The following is a 13,696-nucleotide window of genomic DNA, read 5'->3' on the forward strand; positions in this document are numbered from 1 at the left end:
CCGTGTGATACTATATGATAAGATGGGTATTAGGTGGTATAAATAGAGAAGTTTTTATTTTTTATAAAGTTTCAATAAAATTTTAATTATATTATTAATTAATTTTTTTTAAAGGATAGACTATATAATTTAGGCATCCATTAAAGCGGTAGTTACCGTCCATGAATGTTTGACAAGTCAAAACGTAGTATTCATTTAAGAGTAGTCGTGAAAAAAATATGGAGGTTGTCAAATACAATTTTGTCTCTTATTTTATCTTTTTATTTTGATAGTTTATGTATTTAATTTTTTTAATTGTTTAATTTTATTTAATAATTATGGAAGTGATTATTAATATATTAATATTTTTTTATAATTTTTAAAAATATTTTAAAGTGTTAAAAAATATAAATATAAAATATAAAAAAATTTAAAAAATATAAATTTTACTTAAGAGGTACGCCCAGCACTTACAGCACTCCTTGTGTCAAAGCACTCCTAGCACTCATGTCATAAAAAATATAGAAAAAAAAAATTTGAAAATGCACCTTAGCAGCACTCCTTACACCAAACACACACACACACACACACATATATATATATATATATATATTGCTATTTTATTTTCTTCTATAGATATAGCGAAGTCAGCTTATAATTAAATTGCACACCAAATTTATAAATTAAATATTCTAATTAGAAAAATTCTTTTATCTAACCGATGTATAGAATATATTTAGTAAAATATTATTATGACATAATTTTATTTGAAAAATAAACTTTAAAAATAGAATCTTATAAATCAAATTTCATTATTCAAATTTCATCAAACCGATCAGTAACTAAGATAGTTGTAATTTGAGAATAGAAAAGGCCATATTTGGAAAGCATGTCACGCCATGGTCATTTTTCGATTTTCCTACTGAGGTCCTATTCTTTCCTTTCCTAGCTGACAACAGTTAGGTTCTTGGATTGAGTCTTAGAGCATTCACATTGGTTTGACCAAATGAGATATTTGGTTAAATTTTACATAATTTGACTCAAAAATTCTTTACATTAGATTGGAAAAATCCAAAATAATTTGAACTTTTGCTACAGTGGTTAGCTAAAGATGGAAGACCACTACTTATTCATCAAATATTAAAATATTAATTTATCATTCCAAACAAATAAATTAAATTAATTAGATCAATATAATTAACATTTAACATTTAGAATATAATTATTATTAACATTTAATAATATTTTTTAATATTAATTGAATATAATATAATTATTATTAACATTTAACAATACTTTTTTTAATATTAATTTAATTAGAATATAATTACTATTAGCATTTAATAATACTTTTTTGTAATATTAATATAATATAATATAATAATTATTATTATTAACATTTAATAATACTTTTTTAAATATTAATTTAATTAGAATATAATTATTATTAACATTTAATAATACTTTTTTAAATATTAATTTAATTAGAATATAATTACTATTAACATTTAGTAATACTTTTTTAATATTAATTTAATTAGAATATAATTACTATTAACATTTAATAATACTTTTTTGTAATATTAATTTAATATAATATAATTATTATTAACATTTAATAATACTTTTTCTAATATTAATTTAATTAGAATATAATTATTATTAACATTTAATAATACTTTTTTAATATTAATTTAATTATAATATAATAATATTAATGTAATATAATATAATTATTATTATTATTAACATTTAATAATACTTTTTTTAATATTAATCTAATTAGAATATAATTATTATTAACATTTAATTGGTAGAATTACAAAATGTGAGAAAATAAATTAAATAAAAAATTTATTAATTTAATAATATTTTATTATTATATAGAGAATAGATGGCTAATCCAATGTGAGGATTGAATTTTGATGGAGTAGGCAAATGTAAAAATGTGTTGATATTGGCCAAATTTGAAGATAAATTTGGCCAAACTAATGCCAATGCTCTTAGCCCAACAACTTGTCTTAGACAGCTAGCTATATGCCTAATGCAAGCAGAAGCTCCAAACCAAAGGCGGTGGGAACGAGCGATGCGGTAGCGACGGAACATGTGCGGCGAACAAGAACTTAGTGCTTAGAGATAAGTTATCTCGATTCTCAACTCAATCTCAAAACTTTTCATAATTTTATTTTTAAATATCATTTAAATATAAAATAATTTTTAATTTCAAATTCTAAAGTAATTATTATTATTTTTTTCAAAATTTTAAATAAAACACAAAATATAATACAACTTTTTAAATTTTAAACAAGAAAAATATTAAAAATTATATTTAAACAATTTTTTAATATTATAATATTTTTATTTAATTTTTTCTCTCTCATATCTTAAAATTTAATAAATTAATATTTTAACTTAAACTATTTTACGACTATTTACAAATTATTTTATTATTATTTATAAAATTTTCATTTTATCTCATTACCCAAATATGTCTAAATATCTTGGTGGCCAAGCATGTTCCACGTGGCAGGTACCAAAGGAAAACACTAAGGCCACCGTTGGTGGCTTCTGTCAGGGGCCATTTAATATTATTATAAATTTTTTATATATTTTTTAAAATATTTAAAAGTATTAAAAAATGATTGAAAAATAAAATAAAATTTCTTTCACCTAACGGTGACTCCCAGCGGGAGTCATCAGCGGTGCATGTAACAGCGTCCTATACCAAATACTTGGAACTATCCGAATTTAAAAAGAAAATTAGCTCGATACCGTGTACGTAACGAATGTATGTCGGACAGGAAGATAAAGAATTCGAATTTAGCATAGCAGAGAAAATTCTAAATACCCATTGACAATCAAAGAATAACCATCGTATTGGTGAAAGAGTAGTGTCGAATATAGTACTAAAGACTTTTAATAATAAAATTATTTTTTCATGTAAGTCTTAAGTTTATTAATTTTCTTTAAAAAAAATAGAATATTTAGTGTAAAGATATCTTAAAACTGTAAATATTATTTTTCGTAGAGAAATATTATTACAATTTGAAAAGAAAAGCTAAACTAATTAAGCTCACAACACAGGCTGATATAATTAAAGGAAAACAAAAAGACAGAAGCTTTGTGATCAGAAAACCATTGCCATCCATGGCATAAAAAACAGAAATGAGATATGTGGCAAGACAGGGAAAGGTACCTTGAATTCGGACACCTCGAGGGGACGGTACTGATGATAGTGGTTGGAAAGATCAACGTGAATAAAATTCTCAAAACTTGAAAAATCAGCTTTGAATTGACACTACAAGAAAAATAGGTATTTTAGTTGTGAATAGTCTTTTTATTATAATAAATTAATCATAAAAATTTATTTTTCTTACAGTGTGACAAAATAATTAGTTAAGAGGCAAAGGTGCTAGTTTTCAAATGTGATGGCGCGCAGCAATAATGGCACCAAAAACTCTTTCGAGCAAAAATGGTGAGAACTGTCCTGACCTGGACTCGGTGGGAAATGAAGAAAGCAAGGCACAGCTACGTACTCACGTATCGCTATCCCAATTGCCGTGCGTTTAAATTCTACGCATGCTTGCGAATTAATGGGAAGCCGTCACTCTCCACCTTCACTGGTTGATTTTACAAAGTTACTGGGCCTACATTTGAATGATAGGGTACCATCTTATTACAACAGTTCATTTTAAGTATTTTTTTTTTATTATTTTCTTTTAAGTATTTTTTTAACATCTTTAATTATTAAGAAAAAATTAAAAAATATATATATTTTATTAATATTTACTTTCTTAATTATTAAATAAAATAAAAAATAAAAAAATTAAATATAAAAAAAGTAACAAATGGATAGTAAGAAGGTATTAAATCTATTATTATTCTTCTACAAAGCTATCTTCTGTACCTGTACCTGCTCCATAAATTCAAGCAGTCCAATACGACGGCGGTGTCTAAGTTTGACAAATAAAACGGAGATGACAAATTCCCAACACGTTTCATAATATATATTTTATAAAACTATGTCATTATTTTAAAATATAGTTACGTAAATTATTTTCAGATATTATTCAAACATAAAATGTTTTCAATTTCAAGTCTTATTAATTATTACAATTTTCACAAATTTTAAAATAAAATAAAAAATCAATTCAATTTTTTTAAACTTCAAAATAAGAATTATATTAAAAGTTATATTTGACTTTTTTTTTAATTTTATAATGTCTTTATTCAACTTATTCTCTTTTCTTCCTTAAAATTCAATAAAATATCTTAATTCAAATTATTTTACTACTATTTATATTAAATGCTCAAACGAGCTTATAAACTATAGTAAAAAAGATATATGTAACAACGTGGGTAATCTTTTAGAGCATCTACAATTGTTTTTTTTTTAATATTATCTGATTTTGACTCCGATCGGAGTTGTCGAAGTCGGAGTCGGGACATCGGAGTCGCAAAGAGAAATCGCCCACAAAAAAGAAAGAAAGAAAGAATCAATCCAAATACAAGTTTCTTATTGCCAAAATCACTCACAGAATCAAAAATCACTCTAAATCTAATTGCTAAAATCACCTAGAAACAAAAACCAAACCAAATCAAATTGCAAAAATAACCACATCAAGAAATTATTTGCACAAATCAAGCTACAAATAATTTGAGAAAGAGTGGTTGAATCTCGAAGAACATGCAAGGTACCGACAACAAGGAAGAACATGCATATGACATCCTTATAGTAGCAAAATACTTGGACTGAAATCTGAATCTTGACATAGACGAGACAACGGAGAAGATGAAATGTTTGAAACTAGCCAAGACGAAAAGGGACGACGGAGAAGATGAAGAAGATGAAGAGTATGGCATTTGACTCAGTCTAATAAAAGAATATGGAGGTAATGATGGAGTCGTGGAATGAGTGGAGGCGCTAGAAGGGGAAGAGAGAAGAGAGAAAATCCGTAGGTTAGGGTTTTATTCTTTGAAAGAGATGAATATATACCTTATTAAAAATGACGTCGTTTAAGGTTTTTTTTTTTTTTTTTTTTTATAAAAAAATTACAAAATACAAAACTGGGCCTAAAGGGACTCGAACACAGGTTTTCTGAGAACCAAAACCTTATTTCAACCATTAAGTCACTTGGCTATCTAATGTACATATTACAATATATAACATGTAAGGTATAAATAGTCGGAGTTCGGAGTCAAAGTTGAAACCAACGAGATCTCTAGACTCCGACTATGAGACTCCAATTCCGATTTCAGAAATCTCAAAGGGTCTCGGAGCTCAGATAGAGTCGGAGTGGATAGAGTTTTTGCCCACCCCTATAATTAGCTAAACTACTTCAACATCCAGATTATTCCAACCATTTCTTGGGTAGTGGCCACCATCTCGCGTGCTGGCAGCCCAAAAAAATCTTTGATACTGGAATGGTCGTTCATCTTAACGACGATAGCTATTTATGTAAGATTTTGGAGAATATCTAATAATAAAAGAATCGTTAGAGCACTAACATCTGGCCATCGTTGATCAAGTATTTGTAGAAACCAATTGTTTCTGGATTGTGAACCCTCACAGATTTATATATGGAGAGTATTGGGTAAGGATTTTCAGTCTATCTTTATTTACGATCATGAATAATGATTAATGGAGAATCACAGGCATTTATATATGGATAGGCCAAGACCCTTATCCACTGTTTTCTAAGTGTTGCTTCCTTCCATCAAGGAATGTAATTGTTGGATTTTAAATGAGTAGTATTTTTATTTTAATTACCCAAAATTTTTAATATAAATATAAAACTATTTAAAATAAAAATATATAATATATTTGAAAGGTGTGGCATGTAAGACACCTTCAAGTCTCCCACAAGGAGATGTGTGCTTTCATTCTCCCACTTCGCTTACATGACAGTCATTTAAAATCATCTAGGTAACCAAAAACGAATATGGCCACAAATAAAACTACTCAAACCATAAACTTTCGTAGAAATATATAATACATGAATCATGGCGGTTATGTTATTATATTAACATTTCCTTCCATGTATTACACTATATTAGTCTCTCTAAATTAATTTCCATATGTGAAATATCTCTTTATGAATGACTTCCTATAAGTCATTCTGGGTCTATACATCATAGATTAGGAGCAAATATTTTATGTGCACAAATAAAAATATTATTCTTGAAAACAAGTACTGTATACAATAATTAAATCAAACATAAAATGAGCTCAATAATCCAATGCTCTCTACATGTTTCGAAAACATTTTTATTGAGAGCCCTTTTTTCATGGGATCTGCAATAATAAAGGATGTACTTGTATGCTCTATTGTGACTTCTTGTTCCTTAACTCTCTCTCTGACAACAAGATACTTTATGTTAATATGTTTGCTTTTGCTCCCACTGTTGTTATTTTTTGAAAAGAAAACTGCTGCCAAATTATCAAAGTAAATTCTTAATGGCTTAGATATTGAATCTACAACTTGAAGCCTTGTGATAAAACTCTTCAACCATTTTGCCTGCGAAGTTGCTTCAAAGCATGTTATAAACTCTGCCTCCATGGTAGATGATGTAATGATTGTCTGTTTGGTACTTTTCCATGATATGACACCTCCTGCTAACATGAAGACATTCCCTGAAGTGGACTTTCTGGAGTCTTGACAACCCACAAAATCTGAGTCTGAATATCCAACCACTTCCAGACAATCAACATGCTTATAAGTAAGCATATGATTCTTGGTTCCTTGTAAATATCTCATAACCTTTTTAGCAGTCTTCCAATATTCTATTCCAGGATTGCTTTGGTATCTTCCCAACATTCCCACAGCATATGCAATATCAGGTCTTATACAAACCTGTGCATGCATTAAACTACCAACAACAGATGCATATGGAATGTTTTTTACTTCTTTCTTTTCCAAAGCATTTTTTGGACATTGACTTAAACTAAATTTATCACCCTTTAATATGGGTGCTGCATTGGTTGTACATTCATTTATTCTGAATTTTCCAACAGATTTTCAATGTAGGCTTTATGAGAAAGTCATAAAATTCTTTTAGACCTGTCTCGGTGAATCTCTATGCCTAAAACATAAGAAGATTCACCTAAATCCTTCATTTCAAAGCTTTGGAATAGAAATTTTTTGGTGTCATGTAGTAGACCCAAATCATTAGTTGCAAGCAAAATATTATCAACATATAGGACTAAGAAAATAAACTTACTCCCACTAAATTTATGGTATATGCAATTATCCACGGTGTTATCTATAAAATCAAATGAAGTAATAACACCATGAAACTTCAAATACCATTAACAGGATGCTTGTTTTAGTCCATAAATTGATTTCTTTAACTTGCAGACTAAATAATCACCTTTATCGGAATGAAACCCTTCAGGTTGCTTCATGTATACCTCTTTTTTAATAGTCCCATTTAAAAAAGCTGTTTTCACATCCATTTGATGTAGCTCTAAATCAAAGTGAGCTACTAATACCCTGATCACTCTAAAGAAATCCTTTTTAAAAACTGGAGAGAAAGTATCATGGTAGTCAATACCTTCTCTTTGTGTAAATCCTTTAGCTACAAGTCTGGCTTTATATCTATCGATATTACCATTTGAATCTTTCTTGGTTTTATAAACCCATTTACAGCCAATGGCTTTAACTCCTTAAGGTAAATCGACAATTTCCCAAACTTGATTTTTAGTCATGGATTCCACTTCTTCTATCATAGCATCATGCCAAAATTTTGAATTTTCTCCACTCATGGCATGTGAAAATGAGATGGGATCATCTTTAGGTCCCGCATCAAAGTCGGACTCTAGTAGGTACACATAATAATCATCAGAAATAGTAGGCTTCCTTGTTCTAGAGGACATTTTCATCTATATTATGTGGATGTTGCAATGTAGAGTTAAAGTTGGTATGTTCCTCATGAGGTGGTGGTGGTTCTTGAATTGATTGATCTTCAAGAATATCAGATTGATTTCCTTGAATGAAAATCATTTCATTTCCATTCACGAATGTAGTATCTGAATTCCATGTTTCCTCCCACTCTATCTTTCAAGAAACACTATTCTCACTTATTCCAAAATCCTCAATAAATTTTGCATTTCTGGCTTCCACAATTCTATGAGTATGTGAGGGACAATAAAATCTGTAGCCTTTAGAATTTTATGTATAGCCAATGACATAACCACTAATTGTCCTTGGATCCAATTTCTTTAGTTGTGGATTATAGAACCTAACTTCAACTTGACAACCCCATATGCGCATACCTTAAACTAGGTTTCCATCCTTTCCATAATTCAAATGGTGTTTTGGGAACAACCTTAGATGGAACCCTATTTAAGATATACACTGCAGTTTTTGAGGCCTCACTCCACAAATATAGAGAAAGATTACAATTACTGAGCATACTTCTCACCATATCCATAAGGGTACTGTTTCGCTTTTCAACAACACCATTTTGTTGAGGTGAACCTGGCATTGTACTGAGGAATAATACCTTCTTCCTTGAGAAAATTTGCTAATGGACCCAGTCTTTGCCCTTACTCTGTATATCTACCATAGTATTCTCCACCCCTATTAGATCTTACGATCTTTATTTTATTTTCTAATTGTTTCTCTACTTCCTTTTTATATATTCTGAAAGCATCTATTGCTTCAGATTTATCAAAAATGAGGTAAAGATACATAAACCGTGAATAGTCATGAATAAATGAGATAAAATATCTTTGACCATTCATACAAGGGGTACTAAATGGTCCACAGATGTCAGTATGTATGATCCCAAGAATTTCCTCACTCCTCTTGGCACCTTTACTTGTTTTGTTGGTTTGCTTACCCTTTATGCAATCCACACATGTACCAAAATGTGAGAAGTCTAAAGTCTTTAGGACTTCATCTTTTACTAATCTTTTAATTCTCTCAATGGAGATATGTCCCAATCTCCTATGCCATAATATAGAGGAGGACTCATCAACAATATTACGTTTAGTGCCAACATCATCATGCAGAGTTAATAGATTATTTTCAAAAATAGAATCTAAATTTAATTTATACAAACCATTGATCAAGGTCTCAAATCCTACAAATGTGGAGTTTTTAAATACATAAACATTTGAATTCACAAAATTAAATTTAAATCCCAAAGGTACTATAGATATAGAGACCAAGTTTCTAGAAAATGAAGGTACATAAAATGTGTTTTGAAGATCCAAAATATAACCATTATTTAAAATAAGTCTAAAAGTTCCTACAGCCTCGACGTGTGAACTCATCCCATTTCCTGAGTAGATGTCTTGTTCATTTCCATCGGTTTCCTTAGGCTGAGTGATCAGTGCAAAACTGCAAGTGCACAGTATCGTAGTTTTATAATAAAGCGATAAGAAGATAATCATCCTCAGGGATTAGTACCTTACTATTGCCAAATATCAAAATTATACTAATCTCGATTTTATCTAGAAGAATCACTAAGATTTTTGGAGTTGCCAATTAAACTAAGATCAACTCAAAGAGTAATACGCAAATGAAATAAAACTGATGTTCGAAGATCAAATTAATGGGAAAGAAAACTTCTAGGAAATCGATTTCACCTAATTTTTCACTATGCTTTTCTCATCCAACTAATTTAATTTAATTCTTTCTGTTCATTAGCAAATCTCTAATCCATCCAACAGCCTCTTTCGATAGTCAATTGGAAATTATTCTTGTTCATCAATTCATACAAGAATATGCAAATTAATAAAGCAAGAAAGCAATAAGACCAATGATTTAATTACTACATAGGTTCATACAAGTCTTTCGATCTCTATACTTACCTATGCTGAAATATTCAAGATCTACCATATGATTCTCTCTTTCGATAGCAAATCACAAGATTAAATATCATCTAATCAATGGCCAGTTAATTAGAAGCAATAAACTCAGAATAAATCAGATAAACAAAGGGAGAATTGCCTTAAATAAAAAAAAAAAATCAAGCATAGTTCGGAAATAGGTTATATCATTTTCTTAGAATGAATAAAATTTAGCTCATGCTAGAAATGGAATTCAACATAAATGAATTCACCATAATTGTTCTGAGAAGATTGGAAGAAAATAAACACTGAAAAATACTCCTCGCAGCCGCAACTCGTCTTCAAAAACTCAAGGAAATGATTCAATGTTTTTCTCCCGTCTGTGCTCATGTATGATTCCAACGTACGTGCAATAATTGGAATTCCCTCTTCAAAACATATGAATTGAATCCTTCTAGCTGTCTTTTTCAGTCCCAAAAAGTGTTCTCTAGTCAAAAAGTCCGGCCATAGAGTGAAAAATCCCTTTTATATCGTCTGACGGCGAAAGACCCTATATATGTCAAAATACGATGTTCGCTCGAGCGGGGTGTCGAGTGCACGTCGAGCGTTCGACTCTGCCTGATTTCGCTCGAGCGTCCTATCAAGGGCACATCGAGTGTTCGACTCTGTCTGATTTCGCTCGAGCGGCCAATGTCTCCGCTCGAGCGATCTTTGTTTTTCAGCAACCCGCTCGAGCTCCCTGTCGAGCGGCAGTCGAGCGTTTGAATTTGCCTGAATTCGCTCGAGCGGCCAAAAGCCTCCGCTCGAGCAAACTTGTAAAATCTGCAATACAAAATTTTTGCAAGTCATCAAATACCCCCAAACTTACAACTTTGTTTGTCCTCAAACAAAAAGAAAAGCAAATGATAGTTTAGGCAATATCAACTCGACCCGAAAGAGAAGTATCATCACTCACCAAACTTTTATGAATTTAGATTTCATCTCTAGTATCTTACTCTTTTAACATCAAAGATAGCAAGAAAATCAATCAAAAAGTTTGCAATTTGTCAAGCAAGAGTTAGGCATTTACTTCAACCTAAAGTTAAGACCTTGAGTGTGTATGTGATATAGTCAATTTAACCTCAAACCACCTACAAACTCAGATAAAAGTAGAACAACCAAAATCAGAATAATTCTCTTAAAACTTAACCCCATAAGTCCAATTTTCAGAAATCCTCTCCACTAATGTAGTCAACACCAAAATCAGAGATTAAAAGGTCTTTAATAAGGTTGTAATGATAGGCCACAGGGTGAGGGTTAAGAAAGAACTGGATATGGAAAATCAAAGCAAACTGGAAAAATACTTAGTGAAAAGAACACTAAAAAAGATATCCACATTATTCAAATCATAGCTCTTTCTTGGCAATATGCTCATACTTGTGGCATTATTATTGCTGTAATCACTGATGCAATACCAACAATTCCCTTAACAAAATCTGAGGTAATTCACACTCTATTTTTTTTTTCTATTTTCTATTTTTTTTCTTTTTTTTCTCTCTCTATTTTTTTTTCCAGTCACTTCCTTTCTTCTTCTTCTTCTTCTTTGATCAAATAGAACAAACATAATACGGTTCATCATGAAACCAATTTTCTCTTTTAAATGTACTCTCCACCAAAGTATTTTCTCAAACTATCAAAGGTAGATTCATTGTTTTTCAGGCTTAGAGCGGGTATGGTTTATGTAGTTCAAAGAATAAATAAAGGCTTATGAAGGCTCAAGGGGGTTGGCTATGGACACACACCATGTAATGATGGCATGATATTAAGGACGGCTGGGAAAGCTTTTCGGTTATGCCAAAGAAATGCCTAGATCATTTCTCTAATATTTGGTCTCAACTAGGATTTCGCTTCAAGGACCCATCAACGGATTCTAGAGCAAAGCAAAATCGAACTTCCCTCTTTCAATTAATTCAACTTCTTCTCTTCATAAGCAAAATGGAATAAGAGAAAAACGACTATGTGCTCAATTATGTTCAAGGTCAAAGATTTAAACCAAAGTACCTACAAAACTCCACTTGACATAAAAGAAATTTTTGAAAATTTTTCTCAAAACCATCTTCAATCACAAATTTTAGAGTCATAGAGAATTCAATCTTACTCCAATGCATGCTTGGTAAGATAATCAAACAACCCATCAACAACCCAAGACTTAGAAAACAAGAGGATCAAATGACTATAGGAGTTTACACCCCCAAACTTAAACTAAACAATGTCCTCATTGTAATGCAAAAGTAAAAAGGATTGAAGAAATAAAAGGAACTTCCCTGGTTTCATGATGAATCTTCCGTAGTTTAAAATTTTTTTCAGCTCTTTATTCATGCTAAATAAACCTGCATCAAAAACCAATTTATTAAAACTAAATAAATAAAGATAATAAAATAAATGAAAGAATGAAAGAAAGATCTATGGGTTGCCTCCCATAAGCGCTTGTTTTAAAGTCTACAGCCAAACTTTTCAATCATCATCAATTAGGATCTCCAAGAGGAATAAATGCATAGTTCCTCTCCATTTGTTCTCCATAGTAGTGCTTCAATCTCTGACCATTAACTCTGAAAATATTCCCTGTTTTGTCCTTCAAATCTACTGCTCCAAAAGAGAAAACCTCATGAATTGTATAAGGACCAGTCCATCTTGATTTTAAATTTCCTGGAAAGAGTTTGAGTCATGAATTGAAGAGTAAAACTTGTTGTCCTGGAGCAAACTCTAGCCTAAGAATCTGTTTGTCATGCCACTTCTTCGTCCTTTCTTTATAGATCTTTGCATTTTCATATGCATCATTCCGGAACTCTTCCATCTCATTCAATTGAAGAAGTCGCTTTTCACCTGCTGCCTTCAAATCAAAGTTAAACTTTTTTACAGCCCAATAAGCTCTATGCTCCAACTCCACAGGAAGATGACATGCCTTTCCAAACACTAATCGGTATGGAGACATCCCGATAGGTGTTTTAAAGGCTGTACGGTATGCCCACAAAGCATCATCAAGCTTCTTCGCCCAATTCTTTCTATTGGTTTTGAGAGTCTTTTCAAGGATGTTCTTGATTTCTCTATTTGAAATTTCAGCTTGGCCATTAGTTTGGGGATGGTAAGAAAGTGCTATCTTGTGCTTTACACCATATTTAGAAAGAAGATTTTCAAACAACTTGTTGCAAAAGAGTCCCTTCATCACTAATAATAGCTCATGGAGTGCCAAATCATGTGAATATATGCTTGTGCAGAAATTTGAGCACTACCTTTGCATCATTTGTTGTTGTAGCAATTGCTTCCACCCATTTTGACACATAGTCAACTGCTAATAAGATATAAGCAAAACCAAAAGAAGGAGGAAAAGGCCCCATAAAATCTATTCCCCAAACATCAAACAACTCAACTTCTAAGATACCTTTCAGTGGTAACTCATGACGCCTTGAAATATTTCCCATACGTTGGCACCGGTCACAAGTTTTCACCAAAGTGTAACTATCACGAAAAGTAAAAGGCCAAAAGAACCCACTTTGAAGTACCTTAGCTGCTGTACGTGTGGCTCGAAAGTGTCCTCAATATGATGATGAATGGCAATGATGGAGGATGTCTTGCATCTCCTCTTCCGGCACACATCTTTGAATGATTTGATCTGGGCATCTTTTGAACAACAAAGGCTCATCCCAAAGATAATAATTCACATCATGCAAAAACTTCTTGCATTGATGGTAAGTAAGATCAGGTGGTAAAACTTTACAAGTTAGGTAGTTAACAATATCAGCATACCACGGAAGCTTGATCTCACATGCAAACAACTGCTCATCAGGGAATGCTTCTTGGACCACTGACTCTGGTCTTTCTTCCTCTTGCTCTAACTGAGAGAGATGGTCAGCCACTAAATTCTCACTTCCTTTCTTGTCT

Source organism: Carya illinoinensis, chromosome 6 (assembly GCF_018687715.1).
Source record: "Carya illinoinensis cultivar Pawnee chromosome 6, C.illinoinensisPawnee_v1, whole genome shotgun sequence".
NCBI lineage: Eukaryota > Viridiplantae > Streptophyta > Magnoliopsida > Fagales > Juglandaceae > Carya > Carya illinoinensis.